Below are 22,234 nucleotides of genomic sequence, written 5' to 3' on the forward strand. Positions count from 1 at the left end.
TTATTTTCTTACATTGTTGATCACTTTGCTGTCTTGTTGTTTTATTCTGCTTTTATATGGCTTTTTGATATTATCCCTTTTTGCCTATATTTTTATTAATGTGGTACTTATAATATCCTAAGCCAAGGGTCTATTGGAAATAGTCTGTCTATCCTCACAAGGTAGGGGTAAGGTCTGCGTACATACTACCCTCCCCAGACCCCACGGTGTGAGATAATAGTGGGTATATTATTGTTGTTGTAGTTATATCAAATAGAGAAAGGCATAGGGTTTTAATCTTAATCTAGGTGTAAACCTAATGGGTAAAGTAAATCTATGAGTGCTTGGTAGATTAAGGTTTTGTTATGACTCTCAATGCACAAATACCCACTTAAGACCTCTCAGTTAAAGAGTGATTATCCCCAAATTAGCTCTCTCAAGTACAAATGGGTAGCAATCAAAGCAATTAAATATGAGTCCAAGTTAGATTATCCATATCTCTAGTTCAAATCCTTTAATTAAACTAATCGATACTTCAATTAACTCAATTTTTTGTTAGCCAAGTTTTTCTAGACTAAATTTCTCTTTCTCAAGTAAGAACAAAGTCAAATAGGCATGAATCAATATTTGCAACCATTAATTCTAACTATAAAGTATAAACAGGGCTAAATAACATTAACCCAATCAATAGCAAACACCCATAAGTTCTACACACTATGATTGGATCACAACCCTAGATAAAATCTAGCTACTCATAGCAATTGACATAGAAAAATAAAAAGAAGAAGAAATTGAAGACATAAAACTAAATTAAAATAAAAAAGTAATTGATCCTCTCTAATTGTAGCTCAAAGTTTTCCCAAATTGCTAAGAATAACTACCAGTTGCTTCTACAATACAAAAAGATGCCCTAAACAACGTTTCATGTCTATTTATAGTGCTCCAAAATTCCTGGCAAAAATACCCTTCGGAGGGTTATGCGGTCACACTTTAACATTTGAGGTTCGTACTTTGGTAGGTTACTACTACGAGTGCTTTTAGTTGGAGGAGTTCTGCGGCCGCACATTAGCTTTTGCGGCCGTACTTCAGCTTCTGTGGACACACTTAGTTGCTGCAGACCTCACTTTGAGGAGGCTTCAGACTTTGTTTCATTGTATCTTTTTTGATCTTTCAGGCTTGTCAGTACGAACTTGATTGCGGACCAAGTGCATCTGCACTTTTTGGTTTGTGGACCGCACTTCTGCCAAAAATCCCTGAAACTCCAGATCTTTGTCTTCGGCATTTCATTTTTTGTGGGCTTCATTTAGTTTTTGCGTCCGCAGATGAAATTATGCGGACCGCACTGTTCTTCACATTTTTCCCCTTTGCTGATCTTAACTGGAACATCTCATTTTTGAGTTATATTTCTTCATTGACCTCACATTCTCCAGCACACCTGCAATGCACCCATATTCATTAGATGCGGAGACAAAAAGTTTTACTTTCAGACTAAAAACTAAAGCAAGAAGGTACTTAGGTGGTTGAAATCCACACTTATCCAGTACTCAGTCCAACAAACACCCTTCGTGAACGCGGTCCTTCACCCGCAAACGCGAAGAATTAATATCCTCTAGTCCACTTTCCTAATTCGCGTACACGATGATACCCCCCTGCGGACACAATTTACAGCTGACACTAACAAAAACCAGTAATGCAAACATGAGAGAAATTGTCTGAAACCACCCTAAAACTCACCTGAGCCCCTCGGGACCCCGTCCAATCATTCCCACAAGTCCAAATACATTATCCAAACTTATCTGAATGCTCGAAATACCCCCCAAATAACATCAAAATCAAGAATTATCGATCAAGATCAATCTCTTAAGTGCATAAACTTTCAACTTCGAACTAAGCGACCGATTCAAGTCTAACCGATCCGGAATGAACCTAGACTTTGCAAACAAGTCATAAATCACCATACTAACCTATTCCAAGACTCGAAATCCCGAACGGATATCAACAACTATAAAGTCAATTATGGGTCAAGCCTATCAACTCTCCAAACCTTCAAACTTCCAACTTTCGACAATTGGCCTCAAAATAATCTAGGAACACCGGAACTCAAATTCGTCCATACGCCCAAGTCCAAAATTACTATATGGACCTAACGAAACCATCAAAACTCCAATCCAAAGTCAAATATATAAACGTCAAACTTAGTCAACACTTCAAACATAAGCTTTCAAGCTAGGAACTAAGTGTTCTAAATTACTCCGAAATCTTCCCGGAGCCAAACCAACCATGCACGTAAATTTAAAATTTATCATATGAAGCTAGTCAAGACCTCAAATAATCAAACGAAATGTCCATACTCAAAACGACCGATTGGATTGTTATAAGGAGACAAATGTGCATGATGCATGTTGACTAGAGATATAAACGTGCAGGGATGTACACATGTACGAAATGTATGACTACGGTTACAACATGTAAGCTAACTTATAATGGCCCATTATGTCGAAATAAGGTATCAAACTCCAGACATGATTTTTAACATGAATGAGAAAGCTCAAATAGTCATAAAAATAAATAAAGCATATCACAAGTAGAACATGTACCAAAATAAAGCATAAAAGTCCTAAAATCTACCCTAAATATGGTATAACCTCGGAATTCGCATATACGCTCGTTACCTTGCATATACATCGCCACTAAACACGTTTTATGTCACACGAAGCTCATTTTTTTGAAAAGATTTTCTCAAGTCGAGGTTAAGTAAGATACTTACAATAAACGAGCTTCAAATCTATTAAACGAGCCTGATCTAGATCAAATCATACTCAAGGAAGTCAAATAAAGTTATAGAAATCAATTCCAAATAATAAAGTTTTGATCATTAACAAAATCTTAAAAGACAACAAAAAATTACCCTTGACCTACGTGGTCAAAACCTATAACAATAACTAACCAATAACCTCCCGAGTTCAAATACATAATTAAATTTAAAATTAAGTACAACTCGATGTTTAAAATTTCAAAATACACTTTCTTAAGTTTTAAATTAAAAACCTATTTTTCTTACTTATCAAATTCTTGATTTAAGTGTAATAATCTATTGATAATCATGATATATGATCACATATAAGATAGATCCCTCAAAGATTTAGGTGAAGTCCCTTTCCAAAATTGCCTTGGCCCGCTTTCTAAAACTCAAAAATTGGTAAAAATAAGCTTAAAATTTCGAACTTGACCAATTTACCCTTCGCGAATACAATCATTAGCTACACGATCATAACACACAAAATGCCCAGCTCCATTTGTTCATCGCGATCGCAATGCACTATTGTGCATCATTAAAATATGCACCGATATTCTTCCATAAAATGGTTATAACTTCTTGTACAAATATCTAAAAATAGCAAACTATTTGAACCATTGAAAACTAGATTCAAAAGGATGCAACTTGTATTTTAGATCATCCCAAATTCATTATAGATTGTGAGATATATGCTCCTGAAATCAGATCAACTCCTGCTTCGTGATTGCAAAGCACTTCATGTGACCGCAATTTATTTTCAAAAGATTCCTCCTATATAATTGTGAACCTTCCTTTGCAATCTTGATGAACAAAAATCTTCAGTACATATTTTACTCTTCACGATCACAAGACATAACTCTATGATCACAATTCACAAATCTGCTGCTAAAAATCAGTACCTTCTACATGGTTCAAAATAATTTGAAACCACCTTGAAACTCACCTGAACCCTTCGGGACGCCGTCAATCATCCCAACTAGTTCATATATCCTGCACAAACTTGTCCAATAGCTCAGAATACATCCGAAAATATTACAACTAAGAATCAAGATCCAAATTAAATTGTGAACTTTCTTAAGTTCTTCCATTTCTAACTTCCATGCAATGGTGATGAATTGCTCCAGAGTCCCTTGGGTCCTAATCCGACATATGTATAAGTTTAAAATCGTCATATGAATCTATAGAAAATTTTGAATCATGATTCCGAGTCTGTTTACCCAAAATAATGACTTTGATCAGTCTCTTAACTTAAGACTTCAAGTAAATCACAAAGTGTTCCAATACGCTTTCAAATCTCTCGGGACTTATGCCACCCATACCCGCCAGTCATAAACTATCAAATACGCCTACCGATAGTCTCAAATCATAAAAGGAAATGCTATAACTCAAAACGATCAATTGAATCGTTACAGTTACTTATGATGGGCATGCACACAAAAAAAAACTTACTCGCATCTAGCGTTTACATAAAATAACATTTGTCTTTCGTATATACTCGCTAGTCATGATTAATTAATATATATAATCACCTCAATCTACTACTTAACCATAAGAAATTAACGTAGTTACACCGTGTGTGGGTAAGTTTTTTCCATCTGAATTTTTCTTTTTTTATGGCAAGCCAAACTTTATAGACTATACATAACTGTTTGCTAAAGAAAAGAGTTACTGAAAAGCAATCCAGACTCTTTTACTTGGGTCAATATTTATTAGATTAAAAATAAATAATAAAAAATATACAGTAAAAAATATTGCATTGAAAAGATGTGATTTTCAAGAATTAAAATTTTTGTGTGAGTTGGTAAAACTTTTATAATTTTTATATTAAAAAATATAGTTATATAATTTTGATTAAAAAAATCATAGTCTTTTTATCCTATGTTTCACGGTATTTTTCAGTGAAGGAAAGTAAAACAGGAAAAATGATCGTTGGAAAGGGAAAGCAGCTCCAGAGGCCGATCACTTTTTTAATGTCAGCGAATTTCAATACCTATTTAGATCATTATGTGTGACAGTAAATGTTAAAATATAAATAAATATTTAATAAAAAGATACTTAACTATACATATGGTTCAAGCTGCATCCAGATATTTGTTACAGTTTCTCCTTTGCGTAATTATGAAAGAAATAATATTGAATTCAGAGTAAGGGTAAGAAGAATGGGAATACTGTAGAAATACAGTGGTGTTAGACAACCGTAAAATTTGATATTGGGTGTAACCTAGGACTCCTTTGAACTCTATTCCTAGCCGTCATGTATTATGTAGTGTTTGTAAATAACTATCCTACTAGCTTTATATTGTGGAAGGATAACTTCTAGGAGATATAAGATAGCATATACATGTAGTTGTGATTAATATAATCACTGGTAGATAGAGATATAATAGCTAAATATTAGCTAGAAATAACTCTTGACAAAATGTATATATACATCATGTAACTCCACGTATGAAGTCAAGTAGAAGTATTTTGAACTTCTAAATCATCTTTATTCTAAATTTCTTAATGGTATCAGAGCTTAGGCTTCATTGAAAACTAAAACTATCCTGAAGGTTCCTTCTTTCCTCTTAAAACAGTTATGGCAGCATCCTCTAGCACTACCCTAGCCCTCTCACCCTCTTCACTTTACCAACTCATTACAATTTATCCTATTAAGTTAAAATCATCAAATTACCTTATTTGGAGGATACAAATCTTTCAACTTATGCAAACATTGAAAGTTGACAAGGACATCAAAGAAGAACCTCCAACACAGAGCATAGAAGATGAGAAAGGAGAAACTAATCCAAACCCAAAGTTCACTGAATGAGAAGAATGCGACGTTTTTGTTAGGAGTTGGCTTTCTGGAACAATGATTGAAGAGTCAATATTTCTCATCATAGGATGTTCATCTGTAAAACAGATGTGGGCTTGTCTTGAGGATACCTACCTACAAGCAAGCAAAGACAAGGAGTTTCAGTTGAAGCAACAACTTCAAACTGTAAAACTAGGTTCCAAATCCATTAACGAGTATATAAAAGAGTTTAAAGGAATTTGTGATAGCCTGATGGCTATAAAAAAACCACTAGACGAAAATAGCAAAGTAATTAATTTTGCTAGAGATCTTGGATGCAAATACAAGACCCTCCGTACTATGATGTTGGGTAAAGCACCATACCCTACTTTTAATCAGTTTGTGATTGCCCTTAGAGGATTTGAAATGAGGGGAGATGGAGAGGAACATGTGACATAAGCAAACCTTGATTCAGCTGTAGCCTTTATGGCACAGAAAACTCAAGGAATGGGTCGTGCTAATTCCTTTAGAAGAAGGGGAAATCAAAGTGGAAGAGGAAATATAGGAGGATTTAATCAAAGATAATTTTATACATAATCAACTGGAACAAATCATCCAAAGGAGAACCCAAAAAATAATCCATGTTAGATTTGTGGTAGAAACAACCATACGACGCTCTCTTGTTTCTATAGATGGGATTATTCATATCAGGCACAACAAGAAGTATCACAGGCTCTAGCAACTATGTCTCTTACTGATCAACATGATAATCATCTCCACATGGACTCAGGTGCTACCAATCACATGGTGCAATCTTCAGGTACTCTTGTGAATTCATCTCCATTTAAGAGAACTGATCTTATTATAGTAGGTAACGGTGATAAAATGCCGATTACACATATAGGAGATAAGATTATTGGGAAGAACCTACATTTAAAAGATGTCTTTGTTGTTCCTAAACTCAAGAAGAATCTCATTTCTGTCAGTAAATTTGTTAAGGATAATTCGTATTCTCTCGAGTTTACTGACGAAAGTTTTTTGTTAAGGACAAGAGAACAGGGATAATTCTAGTAATGGGAAATAAGAGACATGATTTATATACTTTGGAAGATAACTTACATGAGGCATTGACAGTTATAAAAGCAGACAAGAACTCAAACACAATTTGGCATCAAATATTAGGACATCCGCATTCAAAAACTCTAAGTTATTTACATAGTAATAAGTTGATTGATGTTAGTAGCTGGAATAAAAATGTCTCATTTTGTACTAGTTGTCAAATGGGAAAAAGTTGTAAGTTACCTTTTCAAGAGTCAAATAAAATAGAAGTTGAGCCATTATCAAACATACATAGTAATTTATGAGGTCCTTCTCCCATTGCTTCATCTCAAGGAATAAAGTACTATGTTATTTTTGTGGACGATTGTACAAGATTCACTTGGATTTATCCCTCAAAGAAGAAATCTGATTTTCTTTCTAATTTTATGACATTTCAAAAATTAGTAGAAAATCAGTTTTCAAAGAAATTCAATGTGTTTCAATGTGATGGAGGTGGAGAATTTAATAGCTTGGAGTTCACAAGTTATTTGGCTCAAAATAGTATTATAAGACAAATCTCTTGTCCTTATACACCTGAGCAAAATGGGATAACAAAAAGAAAGCATAGGCATATTGTTGAAATTGGTCTCACATTGATTTTCAACGCAAAATTACCAATATTTCTTTGGGTTGAAGCCTTTATGACTGGAGTTTTTCTAATCAACAGAATGCCTACCTCTACTTTAAGTATGAAATCTCCCTTTTCTATGCTAGAAGAGCCTGGTTAAATATGTTTTCCTTATCTCAAAGGGCAAAATAAAGATAAATTTTAACCAAAAATATTTTTATGTGTATTTATTGGTTACAGTCTACTATAGTCTACCTCATAAGGGCTTTAGATGCTATCATCCCCAATCTAAAAGGGTTTTTATATCAAGACATGTTATTTTTGATGAATTACACTTACCTTATGCTTTTCCTATTGTTCATTTGCCTACAGAATCACAAAATCCTCACTTCAGTACTTTCAAGGAATATTTGGAGCAGCAAAACAATAGCAAAAATTTTGAGGTACTATCTGATGAGACTCCCATGCAGACACTAGATATGAATCTTGAGATTAGTTCTCAACAAAAAGATGTTCAACCATCAGATTCCCAACAGCCATCCTTGACCAATGATGTAAGCTCAAGTCCACAACAAACACATAACTCTACTGCCTCACACTCTAATATTGAGTCAACTGATTCTCCACTGCCTATTGACCTACCTAATTCCCAAGACATTGATATTATTGATACTTTACAACCATCACCATGCACACCAACTTCACTAGATGAAAATTCCATACAACTGCCTCTACTCACATAGCCCAGAACTCTTATTCTCGCCAATATCACACATTTGCTCAATCACCCAACCTAGATAATACCCATACAATACTCACCCGCACCAAAACACACTCCCAGAATAATTCTTTCTCCCAATCCTTCATGGCATCTCTCCAACATGACCTTAAAGAACCTAAGAACATCAAGGAGGCACTGCTCAAACCTCACTGGAAGGCTGCAATGGCTGATGAGATGCAAGCTTTAAGAACAAATGATACTTGGCAATTGGTTCCTCGCCAACCACATATGAATGTTGTTGGATCTACATGGGTTTTCAAGACGAAACTGAAAGCAGATGGTCAAGTGGAACATTTCAAGACGAGGTTAGTAGCTAAAGTCTATAACCAAATTGAAGGAGTCGACTTCGAAGACACATTTAGTCTGATAGTGAAGGCTGTAATAGTACGTCTAGTTTTATCTATTGCACTACTCTAAATGGGAGATCAAACAGCTTGATGTTAAAAATACTTTCTTACATGGTGATCTCAAGGAAACAGTATCCATGGAACAACCACCAGGATTTAAAGATCTTGTATTTCCTCATCATGTTTGTTTACTCAAGAAAGCTCTTTAATTTATGGGCTTAAACAAGCTCCTAAGGCTTAGTTTCACAAGTTTAATTCTTACCTCTTGCATATCGGCTTCTTGAGCAGCAAAGCCGACTCCTCACTCTTTGTGTTCCATTCTTCCCACGGCACCATCTTGCTTCTCTTGTATATGGATGACATTATTATAACCGGCAGCAATTATCTATCATCATTGATATCATTTGCAAGCTCCAGTCTAGGTTTGCAATGAAGGGCTTGGGTGACCTCCACTATTTCCTAGGAATTGAGGTGACACGTTACAAGAATGGACTATTTCTCAGTCAAGGAAAGTATGCATTAGAAGTTCTCTAACGCAACAAGATGGAAAATGGAATAATTCTATTTTTGACTCGCCCCCGGCTACGTGTCCTTTGGACCCTTCGCCCACCCTCCACCAGTGGAAGCAAGCTAGTCCCCTATGTTGGAAAGTTAGGACGAGCCATTACAGACGATCTGATGCTTCTGGAGTTCGCTCATATCGAATTGTCTAAAAGCTCATCAACCTGTCCGAGGGATGATGAAGGTGATGCCACAATTGAGGGAACCCAAAGGGATGTCCCTGCCCTACCCCAGGCAGGAGAAGGACTTATACTATTCGTATGTCGTTGTCGAGTGATATGTGATCGCGCCATACAAACTCCTCTCTCCCATAAGCATGATCTTCACACCTCCACTGGTTCTCTCATTGACGCAATTGAGTTTCGAAGTTTTCTTGGTGCCTTGCAGTATTTAACTCTCACATGTCCAGAGATATCACATGTGGTGAATCTCTTATGTCAATTCATGTAACATCCGACTGAAAATCATTGGTCTGGGGTTAAAAGAATATTACGTTACATTGTCGGGACATCACAACTTGGATTGCACATCACATCTAACTCTTCCCTTTATCTTGTGGGATTGTTTGACACTGATTGGGCTGGGTGTCCCCTTACAAGGCGATCTACGACTGCATGTGTGTATTTCTTAGTGCAAACTGCATTTCATGGGCATCAAGGAAGCAACATACAGTCGCAAAATCTAGTGTTGAGGCGGGATATAGGTTGTTGGCTTCTCTGGCTGCAAAAGCCACATGAGTTACCTATGTTTTGAAGGATATTGGCATCTCTTTACCTCACCCGCCAATCTTGTTTACAGAAAATTTGAATGCTTTGCATCTCACGGCTAATCTGATACTCCATGTTTGCACCAAACATGTTGAAATTGACTATCATTTTGTGTGATAAAAGGTTGTTCAAGGAGCTATGGTCACCAAGTTCATTCCATCTTTACACCAGATAGCGGACATCTTCACGAAGCCACTGTCCAAGACTCAATTTTGTACTTTACGGACAAAGCTAGGAGTTGTGCAGCTACCCAACTCTAGCTTGTGGGGATGTTAGACAACTGTATAATTTGGTATTAGGGGTAACCTAGGACTCTTTTGAACTTTATTCCTAGCCGTCATGTATTATGTAGTGTTTGTATATAACTATCCTACTAGCCTTATATTGTGGAAGGATAATTTCTAGGAGATATAAGATAGCATATACATGTAATTGTGATTAATATAATCATCAGTAGATAGAAATACAATAGCTAAATATTAGCTAGAAGGAACTCTTGACAAGATGTATATATACATTATGTAACTCCATGTATGTAGTCAAGCAGAAGTATTCTTAACTTCTAAATCATCCTTATTCTAAATTTCTTCAAGTGGTAGAAGATTTATTATTTTCTTTGCAGCTGCCTTTTATATTCTATGCTCTAATGCCCATGCCGCAGCCAATATTCATAATCTTCTTTGGTTAAAGCACGAATTCAAAAAATTAAATATGCTATATGTATTGATAGAATTGTTTTCACAATATTAGGTAAGTTGGTCAATAACAATTAAGTCTCTATATCAAGTTGATATGATAACTTAAAATTAAATTAAGAACATAATATAATAAGATAAGTTGCACTAATAAATAAAAAATATTTACACAATCATTATATAACTTAAACTCTTCTTTTATATATATTTCTTTTTTCCTTGGTCCCCTTGGTCCTGGTGAAGAAATGGGATGCAAGTATTATTGGAGGTATTCAACAGAATATACTCTATGAATATTCTGAGAAATCTTTAAATGGAAGGAAAAGATCAAGGTGTCTATCTCTGCTCTGAAAATTGATCTTCCTGTCGGTTGATAGTTTCAATGTGAAACAGAGTAATTGGTCATGAACTTACGATAGTGGCATTATCTTGACTAACTTTTCAATCCTCGTATGCTACAATCAGTTACATGTAGTTGATTTTTTTTTTTTAAAAGATTTGATTGTTTAAAAATTTTTATACCCGACCAACAATTTTATAAGACCTTTATTTGGTCTTTGAGCTGTAAGCTTCTGGCTCTTGCATAGATTGAAGCTGACATGCTCCTCAAAACAATTGTTCAAATTTCAAACCTATTTTGGAGTCTCAAAATATATTGCAAGTGTTACGTTTACAAAATTAGTTTAAAACTGAGTAAATGTAAAAGAATACAAAACTCAAATGGAAAAGAAGGGTTATCATTAGTCATATCAAACGTAAATCAAAGAGAGTCCAGAACCCATTTGTGGTTTTTTGGACAAGTGTGACGGAATTGTGTGTTTAAAAAAAAGAGTGACATTTTTATATATAGCGCTCTTTTAAAAAACGCTATACTTTAACGGAGTTTTGGCCATTAAAGTATAGCGCTCTTTAAAAGAGCGCTATATATATATATAACGCCACTGTAAACCGCGCTATATGCATAGCGCGGTATATAACCGTGTTATACCTGTTTTGTGGGCCCACCAATAAACTAGTCTCCTGCGTTTAACTGACATAACAATAATTCAAATGGGTATAGCGATCTTTAAAAGAGCGTTATACCTAAAAAAATCAGCCCACCGAGCTACGCATTGCCTTATTTAAAGGCGTTAGGATTTTACAAAAATCTATTCAAAAATATTCCTAACTCTCGTTCAAATTTTTCTTCTTGTTAAATTCTCAAGCATTTTTTCATAATGTCTGAAGAGCGAAAAGTAAGGGTTTTATTATATTGGGGGAGTGAGGTTGTGGTGGCGAATAATTTCGTGAGCTATAGTTTATCTCCACAGTGTCATGTTAAGTTGCCGCTAACAATGGAGTACGATAGATTGGTATCGTTGTTATGTAATAAAATGAGTGTAAGGAAACGTTCGGTGAACCTTAAAGTAACCGGAAGATATTCGTATTCCGTCACTCCGCAAGGGGTTACTTGTTACGCTGAGTTTAACATCAACGATGATGAAACTTTGAGGGATTTTTTGAGGACTCCGGATGAATACCGGGAATTTCTTGTGATAATGTTGGAAATATACATCAAGGTCAAAGACGTTCGCAATAATGAGGTTGCGCATAGTAGGGATAACCCTCAGTCATCGGATGATTATTCTGGAGCAGTTTTTGCCGGACAGGTTCCGGATGAAAGAGTTTGCCCTGATTTAAATTTATCACCACGGACGAATGAGGAGCGAGAAAATAATTTCTCTCCTACTTTACATAATCTACAAGACGAGTGGTAAACTTTAATTTTTCTTAGTGTTACGATGTATATTTTTGTTGTATTGAATTTATATTAACACTCATATATTCCACAGGGGGTACTAGCAAGATATGACTTTTACAAGTTATGAACCCACGCCCAGTTGGAATATGTGTAGTTCTGGTGTATTGGATCATGGTGGTCCATCCGGGAGTCATCACCAACAGGATAATGTCCATCAAGGAATGTTAACACGTTACGACTTGTAAGTGAAGTGATACAGCTATATGGAAAGTATTAATTTCAGTAGCTTATTATTTTATTGTTTGTGCAGTGAAAACGAGCAAGTTGAACCACCTGTCCTCACTCAATTGCCCGAAGACGACATATTAAATTGGGATATGGCAGATGCACAGAATGAGGAAGAGAACAGTAATTATGACAATAATACCGATAATTCCGGAGACGACACACCCTTCCCTCGTGAGGATGGTGATGAGGAGGAAGAGAATGAAGGATTTGATTTGACGAGGGAGTATGCTCCACCCCCCATTAGACCAAGAGTGTACGAGTCCCAAGTGTCGTTTCATTCAAAGAAGATTCCCTACCTTGATAACTTGCCAAGTATGCCGGATGTGGATGCTCTCACAAGAAATTTTGATGAAATTCGGACAGCAATGTGGGATGATTCTAGACCAACGGTGCTGGCAAAGGGCATGCTTTTTTCCGATAAAGCGCGCCTAAGTAGGGTGGCGAAAATGCACAACGTAAAAGAGTGTCGTAAAATGACGGTATGGGAGTCAACTCCGGAGGTATACAAGGTTGTTTGCCGCAGATGGTTTACAGGTTGTCATTGGATGCTGTGTGCGAGCAAGAAGAAAACAGGTTTGTGGAAAGTGGGTAAATACATTCCCACCCACAGATATGAAATGGACACATTCAATGAGAATCACTACAACTTGGATATTGACTTGATTTCTCTTGTCCTTATTCCACACCTTGAAGCGTCCATAAGGTATAAAATCAAAGAGTGCATTACATCAGTCCACCAGGAATATGGCCATACCATTACCAAAAGAAAGGCATTTCTCGAGCACAAACATGCGTTTGAAATTATTTATGGTAACTGGGATAAGTCATTTGCAGCTCTACCCAAGTACATGGCCGCACTGCAACACTTTAACCCCGGGACGGTTGTTGAATGGAAGCTTGAGCGGAGTCCGGAAAAACCAGAATATATATTCACTTACGTGTTCTGGGCATTTAAACCAACAATTGATGGTTTTTCGCATTGCCGGCCGGTAATATCCATAGACGGCACTCACGTCTATGGAAAGTATGATATCAAGTTGTTGATAGTCATTGCAGTAGGTGCTAATGGACAAATATTTCCTCTAAATTTTGCTATTTGTGCCAATGAAAGCCAAGAGACGTGGACGCTGATTTTGAACCATTTGAAAGAGCACGTTGTCAAATAGCGTTCGGGCATTTGTCTAATATCTGATCGGCATGTTGGTATCTTAAGTTCTGTAGAGAACTTGCTTGCATGGCAAGAACCTTATGCCTACCACCGTTACTGTGTGAGGCACTTTAAGGCCAATTTTCAGAAGGCACATCCAAACAAGGATCTGCATGATTTGATATGGATGGCAGCAACAAACCACCTAGAGCATAAATTCCGGAGGCACATGGAATCTATCAGGCAGGAAGATGAGAGAGCCTATCATTGGTTGATGCAACATGAGCTTCATAAGTGGACTTTGCATACGGATGGTGGAAGAAGATAGGGAATTCTGATTACAAACGTGTCAGAATCTTTCAACGGTTTATTGAAGTCGACAAGAGGATTGCATGTCACTGCCATGGTACGGATGTCGTTCAAGCAGATGGCGGAGAGATTTATTGAAAGGGCTGCAGCTGCAACGTCATTGGTGGAAAGGGATGTTGAATTTATGCCACTGCCGATGAAGAGATTTGAGAAATGCAGGCGGCGAGCACATTGGCATTCATTTTTGCAGTATGATCACGACAGAAATATTTTTGAAGTTCGCACCGCTATCCATCAAAATCGGGGGAATAAAGTACATACCATAAATGAATCTAGAAGGTTATGCTCTTGTAGGAAATGGTCCATCTACCACATGTCGTGCTCACATACCATCAAGTGCTTTCAATATACAGGTTTAGGGCCAACCAACTACGTTGATAAACAATATAGTGTTGTTGCTTACTTAAACACCTATAGTGGGCAGTTGCAGCCAGTGGGTGCTGAGCATTATTGGCCACCAGAACCATTTAAAATGGTGTGTAACAAGGACTATTTGCATCGAATACAGGTGCAGAAGAGAACACGTATACGGAACCAAATGGATGTTAGCGATACCGTTCATGCGCGCAAATGTGGTATATGCTCGCAAATAGGACACGACCGTCAAAAATGTCTTTCGGCTGGTTTAGGTGGCGGTGGTAATCAAGCTCGTGGTGGGTGTTCTTCTAATGTGACCAACTATCAATGAGTTTATGTTGTAATAAGTAGCTATTTTGTTTATGTTGAAAGATGTATCAAATAAAATTATGTTTTCATTGTTGTTAAATCTTATTGATATTTAATATTTTTCAGTTGAGTAAATTAATGCATTTCTCCCTCCTGTTCATGTAATCAAAAATAGTATTGGATTAAAAAACGGAAAAATATGTGAATATATTTTATAAATATAGTTGATAAATATAGTTCAAAAATAGTTGAGTTAAAGGTAGATTTTTGATAAATATGTGAATACACATAGCGCGGTTAAATACTATGTTATGTGAATATATATAGCGCGGTTAAATACTACGTTATGTGAATATATATATAGCGCGGTTAAATACTACGTTATGTATATTGTCTTGTCGAACTGAAAAGCTGCCCATCTGAGAAAAAGCTGTTTTGTATCCGTAATCATCTTTAACATGCAAAGCATAGCGCGGTTAAATACTACGTTATGTGAATATATATATATATAGCGCGGTTAAATACTATGTTATGTGTGTTGCCTTGCCTATAAATAACGGGCGCATTCTAGTTATTTTCTGTGCTTAACAATAACCAATAGCAAAACTTTCCATAAAAGCAAGATTTTTTTACACTTTAACAAATGTCTGAACGCCTTTATGTACCAAGGTGCCAGTGCGGCAAAAAATATTTGATGAATGACTGTTGGGATGATGGTGAAGTTGGACACCGCTACTGGATGTGTGTGAACAAGTTTTATAGGGTTCTCGACAAACCTTTTTGCAATTTTGAGGTATGGATTGATGAACTCCGTAAGCAGGAATGCTACAAACGATCTTTGCAGTATCTTCATGATTTGACCTTAAAACAGTGTGAATATGAAAAAGAATATAAACAAGAAATTGCAGAGTTGAAGGAGAAACTAAAAGAGGCAGAATTAGAAAAAAATAAGATGGAAGAGAAATTTAAGTGGTTGGAGCAGAGAATTATGGGCGGCAGTGACTAAACAATGACATGTATGTGTTGAGTATACTACTTTATCTTTATGTTTTCCGTGTCATGTATTTTTATTAGTTGTACTGAATTTAAATTATGTTAAGTTGTTATGTTTTGTGTTTGTGTTGTAGTATTAAAATAAAGAATGAACGGGAAAATAAAAACATAATGCGCATATTATGTAAACATAAAAAATTGTTGTTATTATTTACATAAATTACAAAAAATCAATGTGTCCCACAGCCTGTGTGCTTCAATGCAGCCGTTGGCCTGAGGCGCATCCCATCCCGCCCGGCTATGCTATCAAGATCATCCTCATCACGGTGCCTCTTTATAGCAGGATGCGCTGCAGCATGATCATCAGTGGTGCTGGCAGGATCGGTAGAAGGGGCCATCGGTCCAGTAGAAACCTACAAAAGAATAAGTCAGCTCAGTATAGGGAAGTATATATTAAGTCACAATAATTTAAATTGTCTTACCATGGTCTCGTCGGTCTCCTAAATATAATCATCCGTCACTGCCATGTCAGCATCGCACAAATGGGCCTCCATGATGGGCGGGGATGAAGCCTTAATAAGAAAATTAATAAAGTTATGGAAAATAAATGAGAAAAGAAAAAACAAATTTAAATTTAATACTAAAAAAAACATACCTGCGCCTGTAATGATGAGCCATAACTCAGTCGGCGCCCACTATCCAAATCTCAGGTCGGCCGATCCTCAGTAGCGGTCGATGACCCTGGGAAGTATGCTTCCCAATCCTCTCCGGTAAGGTCTGTGCCCGTGATCACTAACGGACCTGACGGGGTCATCTGCGAAGTCCCTGGAGTGAGCTGCATCCCAAGGCTATATGACGGCATGCTGGTGGGATACTCGTCCGGCTCATGTAGGTCACCCGGCAGATCAGCATCAACATCATCAACAGGGGCCTCAACGCCCCCTTGTTGGGGACCACCTCCTCGCCGCCCACTACGACCCCGTGCGGAAGCCCTGCCTCGTAGGGCACCCCCACCTCGAGGGGCAGCCCTGCCTCGTGGGGCACCCCTACCTCGAGGAACACCCTTGCCTCATGGGGCACCCCTCCCTCGTGCGACACCCCTACCTTGCTGGTACTGCTCTGGCTCCACATGAGCAGGGTCGTGTCCCAAGCGCTGATCCTCTCGAGCTCGTTGCAGTGTCCGGGCAACTACCTCTGCAACCTGCCGGCCGTAATCGTGCAAAGCGGCCGCTCCCTTGCCGGCATGCTGCTGCATCTGCAGTCCCATCTGGTAAACTATATGTAGGCCAATAGCCTGCACAACGTATAAAATATAAACTACAGAACACTAAGTTACAGTTATATAATTAATAATAACAGAAAACATACCAGGGCCTCGTGCCGCCCGGCGTATGGAACGTACCAACCGCCAGCTTGATGAATGGGATTCCCGACAAAAAGTCGGGTAACGCAGCGGTATCAGGGCATATAGAGCTGAATACTCTCCGTCTGGATCTGTGAAGGGGGGGCAGAATCAGGTCAGCTCGCCGGTCCCAAGTATGGACCTGCATCTCTAGCCATGCTACATATGCGTCGTCCGCCCTGGAACGATCATCCCGCTGATAATGTGTGGTCTCCCATATAGGCCCCCTCAGTATATACTTCGAATGGCCAAACTGGCGAAGTACCCGCTCTGTGGCATGATGCTCCACAATATCGAGGCACATCAGCGGGACGGAAGTGCTCCAAATCAGTCGGTCGACCGAGCAATAATCGGGCAGGCCACCTATCAAGTCGTCGTTGTATGGCGTCCAGATGAACTATCAAATAACAACAGAAAACGTGAGTATGCGCAACACATGTGAAGCTATACCAAGTAAGTTTAGGTACACATTTACCTGTGCGCCCTCCAGCATATCCAACACATCCCTGCAAAGGGAGAGATTATGCCGAGCCTCGTAATCTCGTACATATCCATGCTGGAGAACCCACCTCCTAGCTAGAGGGAGAAACGGAGGTGGTACATCCGGAGGTAATGGTGGTAGAGGTGGCTGCAACTGCAGGAACCGCTCCCAAGCCCAAACCTAACATACAAAGTTGACGTAAAGTTTAAGAAAATTTTTGACTAGATAGAATTGGAAGGAATGAACAGAGTATTCGAATATGATGTCACCTGTAGAAGCAGCAAAAATCCACATACGTCATGCTGGGTGCCCATGCTCGCCCGGCACAGATGCCTGTACAAGTAGGCGAGAACAGCAGCACCCCAGCTATACTGGGGTAAATCATCTAGCAGCTGAATATGATGAAGAAATTGCAAGCTGACTAGGTTCCCCGAAGTGTTCGGGAAAAAGACCTCCCCAAACAGAAGGAGCAACAGCAACCTCGTATACCGGTGAATATGCAGATCATCTATCTCCCCGGCGATGTCGGGGTGCAATATCTCCAAATGCTGTCGAATAGCTGTCAAACTCATACGACTGGCCCCTGAGTGTGCAGTCTCATCCTGTGGCCTGAAACCAGTGAGCTGTTGCAGCATGTCCAAATACTACCCACGCGTCATCTCTCTCGTGGCCTGAGGCAATGCAACGGGCAGTCCATCAACAGGCATCCCATATAAAACTTCCACGTCCTGTAGCGTGATGGTGGCCTCGCCAATGAGCAGGTGAAAAGTGTGCGTCTCCGGTCGCCACCGCTCTATTAGGGCCGTGATCAAAGACAAGTCGAGCTGCAATCGCCCGATCTCCAAAATCCTGTAGAAGCCCGTATCCCACAAGCGCTGGACTACACGGGGATGGAGATCTCTGTCGTTCATAAAATCCCACATGTCGTCCACTCTCCTGGCGCGGAGAGTCTAGGCTAGTAACTCTCCCTCCCATACGTAGGTGGACCTATGATCGCCCTGTAACACTAATAGCTCATCGGAGATAGGTCCGGGATGCATAGGCGGCACGTCTATGTCGTATACTGTAAATTAAACAACATTAAATGTATGTTTGATCTGTAAATTAAATAATTATTTTTTATAATTATACAATATTTAATTGGACAGAGTATATATCTATGGGTTCCAGACTCGATATTTGATGCCCAGTAAGATCAAGCTATCCTGAGTTTTTGTATGTGTCAATTTTATTATTTTTGTAATTTTGTATGTTTGACCTGTAAATTAAATAATTATTTTTTATAATTATACAATATTTAATTGGACAGAGTATATACCTATGGGTTCCAGGCTCGATATTTGAGGCTAAGTAGCACCAAGCTATCCTAAATTCTTATGTGTGTCAATTTTAATATTTTCATATTTTTGTATGTTTGATCTGTAAATTAAATAATTATTTTTTATCATATTTAATTAGATAGAGTATATACCTATGGGTTCCAGGCTCGATATTTGAGGCCCAGTAGCACCAAGCTATCCTGAATCTTATGTGTGTCAATTTTAATATTTTCATAATTTTGTATGTTTATTTTATAAATTAAATAATTAATTTTTATCATATTTAATTGGACAAAGTATATACCTATGGGTTTTAGGCTCGATATTTGAGGCCCAGTAGCACTAAGCTATCCTGAATTCTTATGTGTGTCAATTTTAATATTTTTATAATTTTATATGTTTGATCTGTAAATTAAATAATTATTTTTATCATATTTAATTGGACAGAGTATATACCTATGGGTTCCAGGCTCAATATTTAAGGCCCAGTAGCACCAAGCTATCCTGAATTCTTATGTGTGTCAATTTTAATATTTTCATAATTTTGTATGTTTGTTTTGTAAATTAAATAATTAATTTTTATCATATTTAATTGAACACGGAATATACCTATGGGTTCTAGGCTCGATATTTGAGGCCTAGTAGCACCAAGCTATCCTGAATTCTTATGTGTGTCAATTTTAATATTTTTATAATTTTGTATGTTTGATCTGTAAATTAAATAATTATTTTTTGTCATATGGACAGAGTTTGTGTTTGATCTATCAGTATAAAAGATACTTAAACTATATGGATTGTACGCTAAAAGGCCTTACATTTTACTACGCTAAAAGGGCACTAGTCTTTAAGCAAATAAATAATCTAAACTAGATAAAAATAATAAATACATTTTAATCACAAAACACTAATATCTTAGTCCGGATAAAAATAACATACTAGATTAATCGAGAAAAAAATACAAAACAACATGGAAACACATTCAAAACAACTAATATGCATTATTATACGAGATTCGACATAAACTAAATCAGAATATCTCGATTTATATTTTTCGGAAAGTCGATGAATTGAAAATTTGAGCCCGAAACGAGGAAACCACAATAATAGAAGGCTTGGCTAGGATGTGGGGCCTACAATCTTATCTTTTTGTGTGACGGGTGGGGTCCACTATAATATTTTTAGAAGGAAATTTGGGTGGGAGGGAGGAGGGCGTCTGGTTTGAGTATGGGGAAGAAGGAGAGGGACCGTTTATGAGGAAGAAGGAGGGGGGCCGTTTATTTATCTATTTATAGCGCGGTATATAACTGCGCTATGCATAGCTGTCTTATCAGTCCTGTATAGCGCGGTTTACAGTGTATATATATATATATATATAGTGCTCTTTAAAAGAGTCCTATATATAAAAATGTTACTTTTTTTTTAAACACACATTTCCGTCACACTTATCCAAAAGAACCACAAATGGGTTCCGGACTCAATCAAAGAAGATACTGATTCCAAACAGGCCTGTTTGGTTGATACACAAACTGATAGGAGTAATCCATTGTAGTAACAATTTTATCAGCCGATTAGACAGCCCGTTAACATCTGATGAGGTGGTCCGTAATGTATTATAATACGCAAATCAATGAAAAATATTTGAAACCTCATCTATTGTTCTGATATTTTACACTAGCATTTATTGCGTGAAGACCATTGGTGTTAGACAACAAAGTTGCAAAAATGATAAGATTTGACAAGAAGGAGAATAGTTGAGTGACAGCCATAAAACTGTTATTTTCTGTATCTTAAAATGGAAGGATCTCACTAGACTTCTTTCACTTCCCCATACAGAAAGACCTACCACCCAAAAAAAAAAAAAAAAAATAGTTCCCCGAAAAAAGAATAAGTTGATTATTTCTTATTTGTTACGTGACTTCTAAGTGTTCATGCTGGCACCGAATTATACCTAGCTAAAGAATTTGATACTTAAACATGGTAAAATAATATAATTATTATTAATTAGTAGTTGAGGACAGAGGGAGCTACAACATTAGTTACGGGCAAACTTATCCGTGTTTTTTATTTAGAAAATTTATTAAATATGTATAAATATTTAATTGAGAACTTAATAATCAAAATAAGTTACGGGTTGGTGGCAATTTCAGAATCCATAAACTACAACTACTGGTTTTGTCTCTGGTTGCGGACAGGAGCTAAGCCACTTTTACTAAGTGGTGGTCAGTTGACCACCCTTCATCAAAATATTACGAAAAATTATATTGTGTATATAAATAAAATATTAGATTTTAAATGTATATAACACATATTAAACACCTTTTGTCGGAATTTATTTTTACTTCTTACAAGTCTAAACACCCTTGAAGAAATTTCTGGCTCAGCCACTTGTTGCAGACAAATTAAATTATATCAATTACTTGCTCTTTATTTTGTCCAAACATATTTCACTGATTGGATGTTACAAAAAAATATCCACTTTAACCGATCTTAAACTTTGCAAAGTCGCCACTAATGACTCACTACAGCCCCAGGTGGCGAAGGGTGAAACTAGTAGCAAGTAAATTATCATTTTAAAAATAAAATGTTACAATTTTAAACTTTTGAGAGCTTGACGAAAATTATGAGACAAAGGAAGTGTTTTCTCCCGTTAGGCATTTTTTCTAGGTAAAATGACATTGTATAGCAACTCTTAAAATAATAGCCGAAAAATATATATTTTTTGTATATATATACATTTTGTATGTTATATACAAAAATTATTTAAATTTTATATATTTTTTCGGCTAGCGAATATAAATAGTTTGTGGCGCGGGCAAAAAAAAAAACCCCTTTTCTACTATTTGTTATTCTTTATTTAATTCCTTCAGTGACTGCTCTTGAAGACCATGATTAATATTCAATTGGACCAAATTAGAATCAAGAGAGTTCAACCAAGTATCCAGTCTCGCTATACTATGAATACTGGGCTGGGCGCTTGAGAGCACATACTTACAGGAAGGCCCATAGTCTAAGTTAAGTTCTAGGGTGGGCTGCTATTTGGGTTAATTCTTCTATATTATATGAATATTTACACAAATAGCCGATCATATTAATTATTTATTTTTTTTAGCAATATATATAGATTATATATTGATTATACATAATTTTACATATTTAATATATAAATTATGTATATAATATACATTCGCTGGCTATTTTTAGTTTAAGTTCTAGGGTAGACGGCTATTTGGGTTAATTCTTCTATATTATACTCAAGAGCGTTGGCAACTTTAAGGCCCAAGTCATCTGATTGAGCCCACATCTTAGATGTGTTAGAGAAATTGGTACCACATGGTCATTGGGGGGTGTCAACATTAGGAGTGGCAATAGTTAGAGAAAACCTGAAATCCAAATTGAATTTCGAACTTCTTAGATTTTTCAGATTACGGATTGAATTTTAGATTTTAAATTTAATTTTTCAAA

This window comes from Nicotiana tomentosiformis, chromosome 10 (assembly GCF_000390325.3).
Source record: "Nicotiana tomentosiformis chromosome 10, ASM39032v3, whole genome shotgun sequence".
NCBI classification, from domain to species: domain Eukaryota; kingdom Viridiplantae; phylum Streptophyta; class Magnoliopsida; order Solanales; family Solanaceae; genus Nicotiana; species Nicotiana tomentosiformis.